At 41.5% G+C, this 17001-nt stretch overlaps 1 protein-coding gene across 1 annotated transcript in view; it reads right to left on the bottom strand.

Annotated features, from left to right (window-relative positions):
* Positions 1-17001, bottom strand: part of LOC117539135 (glutamate receptor ionotropic, kainate 5-like) — a 358516-nt gene that overhangs the window by 299198 nt on the left and 42317 nt on the right. The window contains exon 2 of the mRNA XM_034205164.1: positions 2888-4477. The gene's annotated coding sequence lies outside the window, so the exon portion shown is untranslated. The remainder of the gene's footprint in view (positions 1-2887; positions 4478-17001) is intronic.

Here is a 17001-nt window from a genome sequence, read left to right as displayed (position 1 = left end):
CTAACTTTTATTTTATTTTATTTTTTCAGTTTTCATTAGTTTTCTTAATTTCTTTGTACTCCTTCATTTCTATACGTTTTTGACGAAATAAATGCCATTATTATATTGATGCTAATGATGATGCACGGGAGGGCTACTCCCCATCAGCTATGCTTCAGCCCTCCCGCTTCTACTCATGTTGTTCATTGTGTGTATGAATTATACGTTTTTGTATGATTTTAGTAGAATAAATACAAAAATAATAAACACGTCAGATAGTGAAAGTGCAGTCGGATTCTCTAAAGTACCGCAGTCTCTTCTCCTAAGTCCTTTTGAATTATCCTATCCACTATCCCTTAACCCTGTGACGTTTCACTCAGAGGTCAAGGAATAGACGATAGGGTTAGACGTTAGGAGCTGATTTTTGGATTATCCGAACGCAACCCTGGCTTGATTTACCGAGTTGATAACCAGCGTCGTAGAACCACTTAGCGAGATCTCGTTTGCAGTGGCGAACCGTGTCTATCACAACTGGACCTTCTGTAGACACATACGCCCCCCTCCCCCCCCCCCCCCCCCCCCCCCCCCACCCCCCCTCATTAGCATTATAATGTCCGTCTTTTCACTGAATTGTCGTCTTGAAAAGGGTACTCACAACAATTCCGCAACAACTTCATCTTCACCTGTTGCACTTGTCATTTCAACGTTAAAAACAATAAAACGGCATGAATTGCTTCGTCACATTCATCTAGATCCTCTGTCTCGAGCCAGTGAACTAGCGGGCCTTCTAGAACACCCTGGAACCGAGGGGAACTCTGAAAGAATACGCCCATTGGCTACAAATCAATATATGATTGGTTGATCAAACTGTCAGTCCAAACGTACGCTCTCATTCAGTGCAACGGCCAGGGCATTCGATCAAGGATGTAGAATACCTTGGTTGAAGGATATTCTACCCAGAGACCCAGAACAAGATCTGATTGGTTGCTTTCTTTTCTACTGAAATGCGTAGTGCATGGTCCGAGAAGGACAAACAAATCAACGTAACACTGTAATATTACAGATCAACAACACGGATAAGATTCTCATTTATTCATTTTATTACATTTATTACATGTTATTTATATAATTAAATCGATTTTTTTGTTTGTTTTATCTGAGTGTTGCAGGGTATTCTCTGCAACACAAAACTGCTCGTTTGTTAGGGTTAGTTAAGATAACTCAAACATATCCAGGGTCTGTTGAACTGGCTTCGTAGTACAGGGCACAGGTGGCTGCATAGCAGCGCTAATGTCAAAGACACAAACATTATTATATTTTTATTTTACAAGGATGCAGTGACAAAAATATTTGGGAAGGCTTAGCCTTCCCTAGCCTACAGTACCCCCCGCCCCTGAGTAAAAGTACTTCATTTTATTGCGGAGTGACCGCAGTGCAGAATCGCTGTATAGTTTAAATCTCCTAACAATGTTGTCCATTTTAGACACAGGCCTATTATATTTACAGCCCTTAATAACATCCATTTTCTGGGCTCAATGTGTGTCTTGGCCGTTTTCATTGTGATCGCTAAATTCCCCTTGTTAATAATATTCTCACCGTTCCAAGCAAACGAGTGCTTTTGTTTGGAAATCACTTCCGTGAGTTTCGCCCCGCCCGTCGCTCAAAGGACCATTAGACCATTTAGTAAGGTAAAAAGCAAAAACGCCTCGCAGACGCTCTTCCCTTTACTTGTTTAATAAAGAAAGACACATGGACCATAGATACACGGATTTGTTACCTCATCTGCGCTCTTATTTTGAAAGGTAACTTCCGGTAGCAGAATATGAAAAAACTGTAGTTTTTTTGTTTCTGTTTTCTAGTGATTTTTTGTTTTGTTTTGAGAAGTAGAAAATGAAAATCATCCCATTTTTAAGTTTAGTAAATCCCTTTTTGACCATGATAAAGAAAAACGCCTTGTATTTCAATTTTGGTTTTTCAATTTTAAAACTAAAATTAAATATCCAGTCGTTTTTTGTTTTTGAATATCCAAATGACCAGAAAATCCAATGACCAAAACATACACTGACCAATCAGCCAAAATCCACTCAATCCTGTCATAGCATTAGTCGATGAAACTATTGATTGTTATGAACCTGTCTGAGGACCACAGATGGAAATGAGCCATTAGCTATAATCTGGCATATTGCATCTCTTCTCTCTGCTGAGATTAATGTTTTTGTATGCATGGTCCTTCTATAAATACATTAAAAAAAATTATTCTTTTAAAAACTGCAAGTTTTTTTTACAATTGCGAAACTTGAAGATACATTTCCATACTACTTCTTGAACAAAAACACATTGCACTTCATGGACATTATCGATACAGAAGAGGATTAGGGCCACATGAGAAACATTTTTTAGGACGAGGCCAAAAGTTCAAAAAACTGACTGGTTTTCTCACTTTTTTCTCAGAATTCAGAGATTAAGGATTAGGGCCACATGTCAGAAATACTTTTTTCGTTTTTGAATTTGGTCACATCCCAAAAAGTTTCCTCATGTGTGTGGCCCTAATCGTCTTCAGTCAATCTACGTGTTGTTTAAGGCTACAAAACTGACGCAAGTACAAAGAGGCTTGAGATTCCATTATTTAGGAGAACAGCCAGAGTAACAGCATGGTGGAGGAGCTTTACTGTATTCTGCAGAGGAACAGGAGGCCTTAAAGAACACTGCCGTCCAAGAGTTCAGAAATGGGTCATTTTAAACAACAAATGAACATCCTGTACCGGGGGCTTTGTATCGTAAAGCTGCATCAATCTTGTACTCTGTTAGAGAAATAAAAGAACAACGACAGAAAGAAGGAGACCAGAACAGGGAGAAGGAAATAGAGAGTAGTAGGACAGAGACAGAGAAAAGGGACGGAAGTACTCACAGAATGAAGATGACAACAGCAGGAGACGATATCAAAGACTCCTCCTGATAACGGAAGCCAGAGTAATCTCTCAGGTCAGAGCAGCAGAGTTTACAATCCACAAGGAGGAGAGCCGGGAACAGCTCTTTGGAGAAGAGGAACTTTAAGGAGAGAAAGTGAAGCTTTGGGACTGAGGGGATAACGTCTGCTGTCCTCTCCAGATATAGCCCCTTGCAGTCACTTGTTCTGTCTATCAGTCTCTGTCCCTGTTATCTGAAGAAGGAAAGAGAAAGCGGATGAAAGAGAAAATAAAAAATGTCCTCCGGATTGAGCAAATCAAATTGGCGAAAAATAAAAACATGAAAGAAGTAAAGGGCTTTTTCTGAACCCTTCCTTCCCGCCTTGTCTCAACAGGAAGACAGATGTGGTGTGTGGACACGGTGAGGGAAACAGCAAAAACAGACTCAATTAGAGACGGGCTGAGATAATGGGGTGTATCGGAGGCACCTGCTCTGCCTCCCCTCTTTCTTCCTCTCTGCCGAGATTAAGGCGTATAATCAGGCTCTCTTAATTGGCCCTGATGGTCTCCTCTATATAAACTTCTCTCACTCGCCCCCCCACCAAGTTCAGAGCAGGGCGGTCAAGACTCATGCCGGCAGTCAGCTGACTCACAGCTGGTTAATATCTTCAATTCCTGCTGACGCTCTGATCTTGCCATTTCCTCCCTCTGCCCCGCCCACCTATCAATAACCCCTCCCCTTTTTGGATCTCTCGCCTATCTCTTCCTCGTTTTTGTTTGTATCTAATGCGTCTTTCTGTGTCTAATCCCCATCTAGATGTGCTGTTGCTAATTGGTTTCAGGTGGCTCTCGGTGGCGGTGGGGGACTAGAGTGTAGGGGCGGGGGGAAGATTTCACACTGCTGTCCCCATTAATTAAAAAGATGATTACTCAGAATACAAAGATTAAAGAGGAGAATAGGAAGCGCAGGGGCTGATAATAACCAGGAGCACTTTAGAATTCCTCGCTCAGCTTGGATTTGGTTTCAGTTTTCGTGTGTGTGTGTGTGTGTGGGTGTTGATACATCCAGCGTGTGGTTAAAAGCGTTCAGAGGAAAGTTCTTTGAGGTTTCTGCAGGTCGTGGCGCTGCATGGCAGAATGAGTCGCATGTCACCTCCTGTAACCCCGCATTTTGCTAAATCTTGTTAAAAAATGTTAGGTGTCTCTCTGTTACATTACATCCTGTTCAACACTTGAACTTTGCTCCGGTTTTATTACATTTGCATCCCAGCTCCCAGGATCAGGAAAAGAGTGATCCTTGTTTTCCAATTCAGAGAAACCTCTCTGCTGCTCTGTGGCAGGAAAACCAAGTCTATTAAAAACTCCCAGAATGCTTTTCTCCTGTTTTATTCCTGTCCTCAGTGCAGCGACCGGGAACCGATGAGTCTGTGAACTGATGTTGTTGCCATGGCACCTCAGAGGAGGATGGTTGGTTGCTGATTGGCCAAGGGTCTGCAGGTGTCTGATGGGCGTTTGTGCAATAACCTGGAGGGCTCACACCTGTGGCATTATGGGTAATGATGCACACCCCACTGAAGAGAGTCTGACGAGACCTGTAATGACAAAGTACACAGTTGTTTGTTTATTTTCAAAGTAGATAAACATGAACATCCCTATCCATATTTTTCACTTTTATTCTGAAAATGTTAAGGCTACCCGCTCTTAGTCGGTAAATTGACTCTTTGTTGCTTTTTGTCTGGAAAATTATGTCTTTAGTCGATGAGTTAATTTATTATGATTTGGTTTAGGCTGATTGATTTATGCCCTAGAAATAAATACGTACCTCTCTGGTCAAAACAAGACTTAAAGTTGCTTTTAAAAAAGAAATCTAATTCACTATGACACCTGCCCAGTTCCCAACTCCTCACAGTACACCTTCAGCCTCAGCATCATCATATGTTATCTCTTAAACCTTATGCACATTTATTTTCAACCTCATCGGCTCAAAACAAGTATCATGGTCCATATTTTAGCATTTTCAAACTCCACGTCGGTATAAAACTATTTTTTCACACAGTATTTCTGCTTGAAACTTGCTTTTAAAAGATAAAAAAAAACACATTTGGGAAATACAAGTTTTTCATCTGACTGGATCTGTTTCTTTGCATATATAAGTCATTCTGTAGAAAAGCACAGGCAGGAAGGGCTAAATGTCTGTTCCCTTACAAATGAAGAGATTAAAAAGTGATAAACTACAAAGACAAAAAACAGAGAGACGTGATGCAGATAACTTGAGATAAACTAAACATCAAAAAGGATTATGGAAATCACAACTTCTTCAAGCCGAAAATATTTACAGAACAAAAATGTAATTATGCAGACTTGCCTGAGGTTGATAAAGCATCTGAATGACAAGAGGAACAACATGCAGGAAAACAAACAAGACAACACATGAACCCAGAGGAGAGGGGGGGGGTGTCACAAGAAACACCAACGTGGGAGAGAAACACATGTTGAACATGCCGAAGCAGGAAAGAATCAAAGACATTAACTGTGTTTAAGGAGTACAGTCTGTGAATGGTAGATCGAGGTAATGACGAGCCAATTGCATGTTCCTGATGTGTTGAAGAGGATACACTTAGTTTTCAGTGGCAATATCTGGTGAAAATGTTTGATATTATTTTTCATAAAGTTCCACATTGTGAATATCTGCAGAAGTTTGGGTGGAGTCATCCTTCCAGAAGTTTAGCTACCTTGACAAAAACGAATGGATCTTTCAGTTTGATTTCAGATTATTGTAGAAAATAATAATGACCTTTAGTCGTATCCTTTAGCCTCTTGTTATAGCAACCATTGTTTTTAAGACACATGTAATTATTGTATAATTGATTAACTCACTGCCATTAATGCTGACACTGAGCTGTTCCACACATAGGATGCACATCATTATGTTCTGCTGACCACCTTTCTTGCTAATCTGTGTATGGTGGGTAGCATTTATGTTATACACATAGATCTATGCTCCATTCACATTCTTTGCATTCTTCGATCAAGAAACATTACAATTATGTTTATATACAAAATTCTGTCCATATACATTTATGATATTTGTGTTTCAATAAACTCCCTGATAATGGATCAGTTTGTGTTCAGGCAGAGAGCGGTACTGCGGTCGAGGGATGGTGAGAGACTCATTGACACACACACACACACACACACACACACACACACACACACACACACACACACACACACACACACACACACACACACACACACACACACACACACACACACACACACACACACACACAGAGACGTCTGTTATTATAATATGTTGATGACTCAGACACCAGCTCAGTGGAGACGCTTTATTGCTGCAGAGGAACTCATTGAATAATATCACCAGTGCAGGTTCTTTGCTGTGTGACAGCAACAGGAAATAACTGGAAATGTCAAGATGAGTGTTGCTTCAGAACACAGCCTGCAGACACATTTCCATTTCAAAATGAAAGAACATTCATCCACTTTTTATGTGACAGGTTATTGAAGGTTGTGGGGCTGAGTAGCTCCACAGAGAGAGAGTAACACCAGAGCACTCTGCTGAAGACGGGATGATCACTTCACTGTGAGGAGGCTCACATTTCAGTTCAGAATCAGCTTCAGGGTTCTTACACCTTTTCCAAAGTCAAATTCAAGCACTTTTCAAGCATTTTCAAGGTGCATTTTCCAGCTTTTCAAGCAGCTTACAGCTGTTGTAAATTACATATTTATATACACATACTCAAATGATTATTTCCCTACCTCACATTAAATCAGATGTTCTTTATGCTATAAACAACCAAATGTGTGTTTCGTGATAGCCTTCTACACGAAGATGAAAAATTAAAGAAAAGAAAACTAAGTTTAATATTTCAAAATGAGTGATCTGTACGTAGACTGGGCCTCCCATATAACCTGTCTGAGCCAAATATAAAACAATCAGCCAAATAACTTTTCAATACATTATTGATTACTATTTTTGAGGTACTTTTAGGTTGGCAGTAAACACAAGTCAGAGGTACATGGTGTACTTCCACTCCACTACAGTTCAGAGGTACATGGTGTACTTCTACTCCTCTACAGTTCAGAGGTACATGGTGTACTTCTACTCCTCTACAGTTCAGAGGTACATGGTATACTTCTACTCCACTACAGTTCAGAGGTACATGGTATACTTCTACTCCACTACAGTTCAGAGGTACATGGTGTACTTCCACTCCACTACAGTTCAGAGGTACATGGTGTACTTCTACTCCTCTACAGTTCAGAGGTACATGGTGTACTTCTACTCCTCTACAGTTCAGAGGTACATGGTATACTTCTACTCCACTACAGTTCAGAGGTACATGGTATACTTCTACTCCTCTACAGTTCAGAGGTACATGGTATACTTCTACTCCACTACAGTTCAGAGGTACATGGTGTACTTCTACTCCACTACAGTTCAGAGGTACATGGTGTACTTCTACTCCACTACAGTTCAGAGGTACATGGTGTACTTCTACTCCACTACAGTTCAGAGGTACATGGTGTACTTCTACTCCACTACAGTTCAGAGGTACATGGTGTACTTCTACTCCACTACAGTTCAGAGGTACATGGTGTACTTCTACTCCACTACAGTTCAGAGGTACATGGTGTACTTCCACTCCACTACAGTTCAGAGGTACATGGTGTACTTCTACTCCACTACAGTTCAGAGGTACATGGTGTACTTCTACTCCACTACAGTTCAGAGGTACATGGTGTACTTCTACTCCACTACAGTTCAGAGGTACATGGTGTACTTCTACTCCACTACAGTTCAGAGGTACATGGTGTACTTCCACTCCACTACAGTTCAGAGGTACATGGTGTACTTCTACTCCACTACAGTTCAGAGGTACATGGTGTACTTCCACTCCACTACAGTTCAGAGGTACATGGTGTACTTCTACTCCACTACAGTTCAGAGGTACATGGTGTACTTCTACTCCACTACAGTTCAGAGGTACATGGTGTACTTCTACTCCACTACAGTTCAGAGGTACATGGTGTACTTCTACTCCACTACAGTTCAGAGGTACATGGTGTACTTCTACTCCTCTACAGTTCAGAGGTACATGGTGTACTTCTACTCCACTACAGTTCAGAGGTACATGGTGTACTTCTACTCCTCTACAGTTCAGAGGTACATGGTGTACTTCTACTCCACTACAGTTCAGAGGTACATGGTGTACTTCTACTCCTCTACAGTTCAGAGGTACATGGTGTACTTCTACTCCACTACAGTTCAGAGGTACATGGTGTACTTCTACTCCACTACAGTTCAGAGGTACATGGTGTACTTCTACTCCACTACAGTTCAGAGGTACATGGTGTACTTCTACTCCACTACAGTTCAGAGGTACATGGTGTACTTCTACTCCACTACAGTTCAGAGGTACATGGTGTACTTCTACTCCACTACAGTTCAGAGGTACATGGTATACTTCTACTCCACTACAGTTCAGAGGTACATGGTGTACTTCTACTCCTCTACAGTTCAGAGGTACATGGTGTACTTCTACTCCTCTACAGTTCAGAGGTACATGGTATACTTCTACTCCTCTACAGTTCAGAGGTACATGGTATACTTCTACTCCACTACAGTTCAGAGGTACATGGTGTACTTCTACTCCACTACAGTTCAGAGGTACATGGTGTACTTCTACTCCACTACAGTTCAGAGGTACATGGTGTACTTCTACTCCACTACAGTTCAGAGGTACATGGTGTACTTCTACTCCACTACAGTTCAGAGGTACATGGTGTACTTCTACTCCACTACAGTTCAGAGGTACATGGTATACTTCTACTCCACTACAGTTCAGAGGTACATGGTGTACTTCTACTCCACTACAGTTCAGAGGTACATGGTGTACTTCTACTCCACTACAGTTCAGAGGTACATGGTGTACTTCTACTCCACTACAGTTCAGAGGTACATGGTGTACTTCTACTCCACTACAGTTCAGAGGTACATGGTGTACTTCTACTCCTCTACAGTTCAGAGGTACATGGTGTACTTCTACTCCACTACAGTTCAGAGGTACATGGTGTACTTCTACTCCACTACAGTTCAGAGGTACATGGTGTACTTCTACTCCTCTACAGTTCAGAGGTACATGGTGTACTTCTACTCCACTACAGTTCAGAGGTACATGGTGTACTTCTACTCCACTACAGTTCAGAGGTACATGGTGTACTTCTACTCCACTACAGTTCAGAGGTACATGGTGTACTTCTACTCCACTACAGTTCAGAGGTACATGGTGTACTTCTACTCCACTACAGTTCAGAGGTACATGGTGTACTTCTACTCCACTACAGTTCAGAGGTACATGGTGTACTTCTACTCCACTACAGTTCAGAGGTACATGGTATACTTCTACTCCACTACAGTTCAGAGGTACATGGTGTACTTCTACTCCACTACAGTTCAGAGGTACATGGTGTACTTCTACTCCACTACAGTTCAGAGGTACATGGTGTACTTCTACTCCACTACAGTTCAGAGGTACATGGTGTACTTCTACTCCACTACAGTTCAGAGGTACATGGTGTACTTCTACTCCTCTACAGTTCAGAGGTACATGGTGTACTTCTACTCCACTACAGTTCAGAGGTACATGGTGTACTTCTACTCCTCTACAGTTCAGAGGTACATGGTGTACTTCTACTCCACTACAGTTCAGAGGTACATGGTGTACTTCTACTCCTCTACAGTTCAGAGGTACATGGTGTACTTCTACTCCACTACAGTTCAGAGGTACATGGTGTACTTCTACTCCACTACAGTTCAGAGGTACATGGTGTACTTCTACTCCACTACAGTTCAGAGGTACATGGTGTACTTCTACTCCACTACAGTTCAGAGGTACATGGTGTACTTCTACTCCACTACAGTTCAGAGGTACATGGTGTACTTCTACTCCACTACAGTTCAGAGGTACATGGTGTACTTCTACTCCACTACAGTTCAGAGGTACATGGTGTACTTCTACTCCTCTACAGTTCAGAGGTACATGGTGTACTTCTACTCCTCTACAGTTCAGAGGTACATGGTGTACTTCTACTCCACTACAGTTCAGAGGTACATGGTGTACTTCTACTCCACTACAGTTCAGAGGTACATGGTGTACTTCTACTCCACTACAGTTCAGAGGTACATGGTGTACTTCTACTCCACTACAGTTCAGAGGTACATGGTGTACTTCTACTCCACTACAGTTCAGAGGTACATGGTGTACTTCTACTCCACTACAGTTCAGAGGTACATGGTGTACTTCTACTCCACTACAGTTCAGAGGTACATGGTGTACTTCTACTCCACTACAGTTCAGAGGTACATGGTGTACTTCTACTCCTCTACAGTTCAGAGGTACATGGTGTACTTCTACTCCTCTACAGTTCAGAGGTACATGGTGTACTTCTACTCCACTACAGTTCAGAGGTACATGGTGTACTTCTACTCCACTACAGTTCAGAGGTACATGGTGTTACTTTACAGATCTGGATGAATGATGTGAAATCTAATCAAGTGTTGAATCAGACTTTAGTTCCACCTGGAGTAAATCCACAAGCTACCCTGCAGTATACAAAGTCATTCAAACTAGCTGCACCTTTACCAGCTTTGAGAACACTTTCATGATCAATCATTATAAAACATAACATATATATTATTACGAATACTTTTCTACTTTCACTTGAGGAATATTTTGAATGCAGGACTTTTACTGTGACAGAGTATTCCTACACTCTGGTACTTCTACTTTTGCTAAGTACAAGATCTGAGTACTTATAATTTCACTACAAGATCTGAGTACTTCTACTTTTACTCAAGTACAAGATCTGAGTACTTATAATTTCACTACAAGATCTGAGTACTTATACTTTTACTCAAGTACAATACCTGAGTACTTATTCCACCTCTGGTAGTGTATTAGTCTGAATTGTAGCCACAAAATCACGCAGAGCTGCATAGAAATAGACTCACAATGGTAACAAGTGGAAAATAATATTTACAAATGTGTACAATGATTTGTAGGTAATGCTGACTACTCAAGACACCTGACTTATACATCTTCAAAGGAAGACTGTGTTCATTCTACAATTACATGGGATTAAAGCAACATGTAGTTTTACTTGTATAATACTTCAATTTTATATAAAGACAGTTTGTTTTCATCCGTTTTCAAATAAACAAAGTATTGGCTTTCAGAATATTAAACTTGTTTCGGCAAATTCAGATGATAAATACAACTTTGAAGCTTCGGCATAATTACAAGCGGAGAACTGAGTAACTTAACGTCACAGCAAGCATAACAACAGCCGGTGTTTCTTGTGAGTGTTTCCCCAGGAAACAAACACAAAAATACACAAACACACTCGCGAGCTTCCCCCAGACCAGTAATACAAACGAAAATGTGTCTTCGGGTCAATGTGACTGATTTCGAGAGAGCAAGTCACATTTGGTTTAGGCACGAAACATACTACCAGTAGAAATACATTGCTTTCAAAATCGCTCTGTGTCGAATCAATAGATTATATTTCGTGACTATAACACGAAATGCCGTGAGTGCTTCATCCTCTGAACACCACAGGATGGCGACTGTAACGCCCATAACATAGGTACGCTCCTCTGAAATGATTGTCCCCTGCAATTATTATTAGCCCTCAATCGAGTTCGCTATTCAGCTCGCTAACGTTAGCTTAAACAAACGTAACATGCAACGTTAGCCTAATCTAAAATGCTTTACTACGGCGTACCTTTCATGTGGCTCGTCAGCGCAGACTCTCGCATCGTTATTTTTGCAAACTTTGCAGGAGGCTACTCGTGGGCTTGACCCTCGTCTTAGCCATGGCATGTATTTGTCTTCTGCTAGCCAACGCTCGTTGAAACGGCAACCTCCTGGCACACAGTCATCTATCACTCATCAGAATGCCCAGGTCACACGCAACACAAACACTTGCAGGTCGCGCGCATAGCGCGGGAAGGCAGCAGCAGAGCTGTTTTATGTAGAAGCGAAGCAATTATTTTATTTTAATCTAAAAAGCGAACTATTCAGTCAGACAGCAATTTATTGTAAAAGTAAAGCATTTACATTTTCAAGCACTTTATCTCAATTTCATGCACCATTCCCAAAATTCAAGCACTTTCCCAACCTTGAAAACACCACGTCAAATTTCAAGCATTTTCAAGGATTTCAAGCACCCGTACGAACCCTGCAGCTTGTGTTCCAATAACACCCCAGATTTCCCAAGAATTATTCTGAAACATACCTGGACATGAAAGTACCAATGGGGACACTTAACCTGTATTAGAACAATTGTGAAATGATTATTGGACTTAAGTTAATACACTTTTTTTTTTTTAAATAGTCCACTGTATAGGTCATAATTGTAATCCTGTGCTGTCTATATCCAATGGTATCAACACATGCCATGGCCAATCAGATTTCAGACTGCTCAACACTCAAAGCAAGGAGAGCAAGACAACCAGAAATCATAGCAGGACTGCTCCAGGATACATGTGTTCTAATTATTGAACAGTTTGACTTATTTGATCATACTCATATTATTTAGGTTGCCTTTGTTATCTCAAATATCCAATTTTCAACTCAAAGTGTATTGGTCTGTAAAATAAAATGTGCATGTTTCCTATTTAAAAAAAAAAAGAAGCTATCTGTCCAATTAAAATGATCTAACATCGTCTAGAATTGAGCGGACCGCGAGTACAATATATGGCCACTTTCTGGTTAAATCTTCATTTTCGGACCCTGAAATGCCAGAAATTGACCCAGCCACCGTCCCAACCCCAAAACCACTCCAAAACAGCCAAGCCATTTTGTATTATTGTCCGAGTAGGCTATAATGCCATTTATTCCTAATTAACGTGCAAATTGGCCATCATATGCAGGTTAACAACCAGCAGTTTCTATGTTCTGGGGACCCCTACTATACATTTCTAATAAAAATTTGGGGTACTCAACATTTCCAGGTCCACAGTGCTAGCAGCTATAACAGGGGTCACAAACCTTTTTTAGGATGAGAGCTACTTTAAAAAAAATAAAACAAGTCGGGGGGCTACTTTTGCGCCTCTTTTTTTTTCATATATATTCGTGTATATATTTAGCACATTTTAACATTATTATATGCTTACCTTTAACCTTTGTGTGCTGTTTGGGTCTGTGGGACCCGTTTGCAGTGTTTACTAAAAGAAAATGTATGCAATTTAATTATTTTAACCTGCTTTATTTGGGGGTGGACCTCACATCCTCTAGGGGGGTCCGGGGGCATGCTCCCCCGGGAAGATTGATTTTGAAATGTTGAAGTTAAATGCATCAATCTGATGCACTTTGAGCACAACATGAATTCATGGACACAGCTCTCAACACTCAGATGAAAGGGAGCTGTATACTTTTCAATAATCCAAACATCTTTAGAATATGATCACAACCAATAACAAATCATTTAAACTAGTTTATTCTGATCTTATGTTACCTAGTTAGCATTCTTTCTTTTTATTTATGCATATTTTACTAATCACTCTCCTTTTAAACAGTTTATTTTTTTACTGTCCTATAGTACACATTGGAATGATTTCTTACTCTATATTAAATAGATAAAGGTGTGCTCTCTCTCTCTAGCTCTCTCTCTCTCTGTCTCTCTCGCTCACAGAGGCTGTGTGCTCCTCCGTGGCGATGACGGCTTGCGTTAAAAAAATAAAATAAACATATTTGTAAAGTGGGGGGGGACAAACGGGATTTTGAAAAGAGCGGGGGACATTTCCCCCCTGTCTCCAGTTGTGATTACGCCATGCCAACCCAGTCTCATGGCATTTCGTGTTCACCAACACGATTTTCCCCTTTTTTTCGTGTTGCACAGCACGATTTTAAAAGCAATGTATTTCTACTGGTAATGTGTTTCGTGCCTGCAGCACGTCTTTTTCTCCGGTCGGGTCGTGGAAGACCGGAAGCTGTGTGGTTCATAAAAACATATTCTTACTCAATATCAAGCCACAATTATTGCTTTTATTTTAAATCGTATAATTTCGGACTTTTGTTTCTGACTGTGAGGAAAATAAATGGGGCTCAGAGCCTCAGAATACTGAAATCTGTAATTTTTAAATCTTTTTTTCCTTCTAATTTCTTATTCTTTTCAAAATAACACACTGTTATTTACTCACCAATAACACACAATTATCCATGTTTTTATTTATTGGTTTAATTCAATAATCTCGGGCTTTTTTGGCGTCCGTCAGGAACTGAATTTCAAAATAAAAATAACCGGAAACAGACGTAGGAGTTTAGGATGGCCGAAGACACTACACTACCCATAATCCCCAGCTATCGTTTAGGACTACTGTCCCCGTGATTAATCTTCAAGCTCTGGGATTGGATGTTGGAGTGGCAGTGCGCCAAGGTTACGCCGAGCGTCAAACAGCTGTTTGAAATGGAACAAAACTACGGCAGACTTTTCCAAAACTGGAATCGAACGCCCCCCCAGAACTACACATGCTGGCTATTGTGTTTCGCAAAATGTTCTATGGGACGTCTCTACTGAACGTTTTCGTTTTTCCCACAATTAGAAGTTGCCAGTATTAAACACATTGGTGTTATCAAATGTAAAACATATAATTAATAAATGGGTGAACATCGCTTGTGTCCATAATGCGCAGCATTAATATATACCCACATGACAGCTCATTGTTACTTTGTAATTCTACTCCACTACAATTCAGAGGTTAACCTGGTATTTTTACTCCACTACATTTATTTGAGTTACTTTGCAGATTCTGATTAATGATGTGAAATATAAACAACCCTTAAATCAGACTTTAGTTACACCTGAGTAAAATGTAGGTAAGGTGATTGTCAAGTGCCAACAATCAGGAGAGATATTTGATAGTTGGTGCTTGAGAAGACTAATGAAGCTTAGCGCAAGTTCAGACAGGAAGACCTATCACTCCGTATTGCACGTCATGGCAATACTCGCTCCCTGCATCTAACTGAGAGGGAGCGCCACTCCTCAGCTAACCTATCACTCCCCTCCATTTACAAACCTAATCATCGCACCTGTTAATCCCTCTATATATGCTCTCCCCTTTCCTATCAGCTGTCTTCCAGGTGTCAACGCGCAAGCAGCAGCAGGGCTTCGTCCCAGCTCCAGGCATTATTCATCAGCTCCGCAGTCTTGCGGATTAAGCTACAAGCGGCGTCCCCCAGTCGGCTAGCGGTTTCATCCGGCCACCCGCAAACCTGGACGCGGGAGGAAAAGACAAGGAAATCGGGCTCTACGGAAGTTCCTCCGGCTAATGGAAATGGGCTACTTCACGCAAACAATTGACGCACGCCTTCAGTCTCTCAAGAGGGCATCACCGGCATCAGGGCCGCTCAAATGCGGCGCTTCCGGCTTCACGCGGAATGGGTCCTCATCGCATGCGAAGCTTTACCCATCGGCTTCAATCACAACCCCTCCTGCAGGCAGGCAGGGCGTAAACTACATCCCATTGAAGCTACTTCCTCCTGCGCCTCACCTCTAAAACAGGCGTCAGGGTAGCGCTGGCAAGAGGCAGTTGCAACAAATTCACGAGATGTTTCGTATATCGTTATGCCATTTGGGTCATCCAGAGTGAGATCGCTACCCCTTTAAGAGAGGGGTGTGGCGCGTGCCTGTGTGTGCGGGCATGGTATGGTAGAGCGAGCGAGATACATGTTTTCTAGAATAACGAGGCAGCAGAAAAAGGAAGGTCTGTGATCTTGCGAAACAGAAGAGCTAAATAAATGCAACGACCTCCCAAGAAGAGCTCGCCTCTCTCCAGTATTTCCGATAAAATGGGTTATTGAACCCGAAGCGTGTTGCTTCTGCCCTGGGAGATGACAGAGAGTCATCCCCCCCGTTTCCTCGACTACGGTCTGAGCCGACAGGAAGTTAAACACTATGCATTGCTACCTTTAGTTCAGGGTTAAGGTGTGTTCCAGCAGGCAGTGTTGGGTGTAACGTGTTACAGTATGGAGTTCAGTAACGTATTACTTGCATTACTAATGCAGTTCGGGTAATTACTACCCATTACAATGCTCAGTAACTAACGCAGTTTCAAGCTTCAACACAGTGTTACCTGAATATGGCGTTTCGTAGGACTTCTTTTCCTCAATGACCAAGTCGCTGCACATTATCCTGTTTATGACACGACCAGATACTAAATACATTAGGAATTCACTCCCAATATTAATTTAATGATTATTGACTGAATGATCGTATTTTTCTCTCTTTCTTCTCCACTAAGAAATATTCCGTTTCTCGTTGCACCAACAGCTGGATTTGCGACAACAACATCTCCTCGGCAGTAGGGGTGCAACAACTAATCGACTTAATCGATTACCAAATTAGTTACCAACTAATTCAGTCGTCGATTCATTGGTGACGTCATCACGTGTGTTTTACGCGCCGTTAAGTTCCAACGGTACCGGTACCGGAGACATTTATAAAATATATGTCATGTATTATTGCTAAAAAAACTCTAGCAGGGACACATTATACGTCCCAGCGTCTATGATGTATTTTCGATCAGAGGAGATCTCTCCCCAGTCTGTGTGCGAGGGGGCGGGGCAGTTTACACACACGCAGCTGCTACATGCAGCGGAGCACACTGCGGAGATGGCGGAAAGAACGCGCTCCGAGGTGTGGTTAAACTTTACCCGTCTCGATGTGGAGAATACTTGTTACCATAAGTGCAATAAGAGTTTAGCATGTAAGCACGAGCAATTTGTCTAAATATTTAGCAAAAGTGCACCGCATGCAGACGGAGGAATGTACCGGGTTCGACCGTCTTTCTAGTAGCTCTGTAGCCCCATCCACGAGTAACGTTTCCACGTCAGGCGATATGTATGCTAGCAGCAACACACGGAGTTAACTACATTATACAAACATGGGGTAATGATTAGAGGTAACTGAGTTATTTAGTTTGTTAAAATTTCAGCTATTCTGTTTACAGTCTGTCATCAGAATTATTTAATACGTTCTGTTAAAGGCTCAGGGCAATCTCGATGACAAAGGTCAATGTTCCCCCCTT

The sequence above is a fragment of the Gymnodraco acuticeps genome, unplaced genomic scaffold, assembly GCF_902827175.1.
Source record: "Gymnodraco acuticeps unplaced genomic scaffold, fGymAcu1.1, whole genome shotgun sequence".
In the NCBI taxonomy this organism is placed as follows: domain Eukaryota; kingdom Metazoa; phylum Chordata; class Actinopteri; order Perciformes; family Bathydraconidae; genus Gymnodraco; species Gymnodraco acuticeps.
The sequence above is the reverse complement of the archived record's forward strand: the minus strand, read 5'-3'. Positions and strand labels throughout refer to the sequence as shown.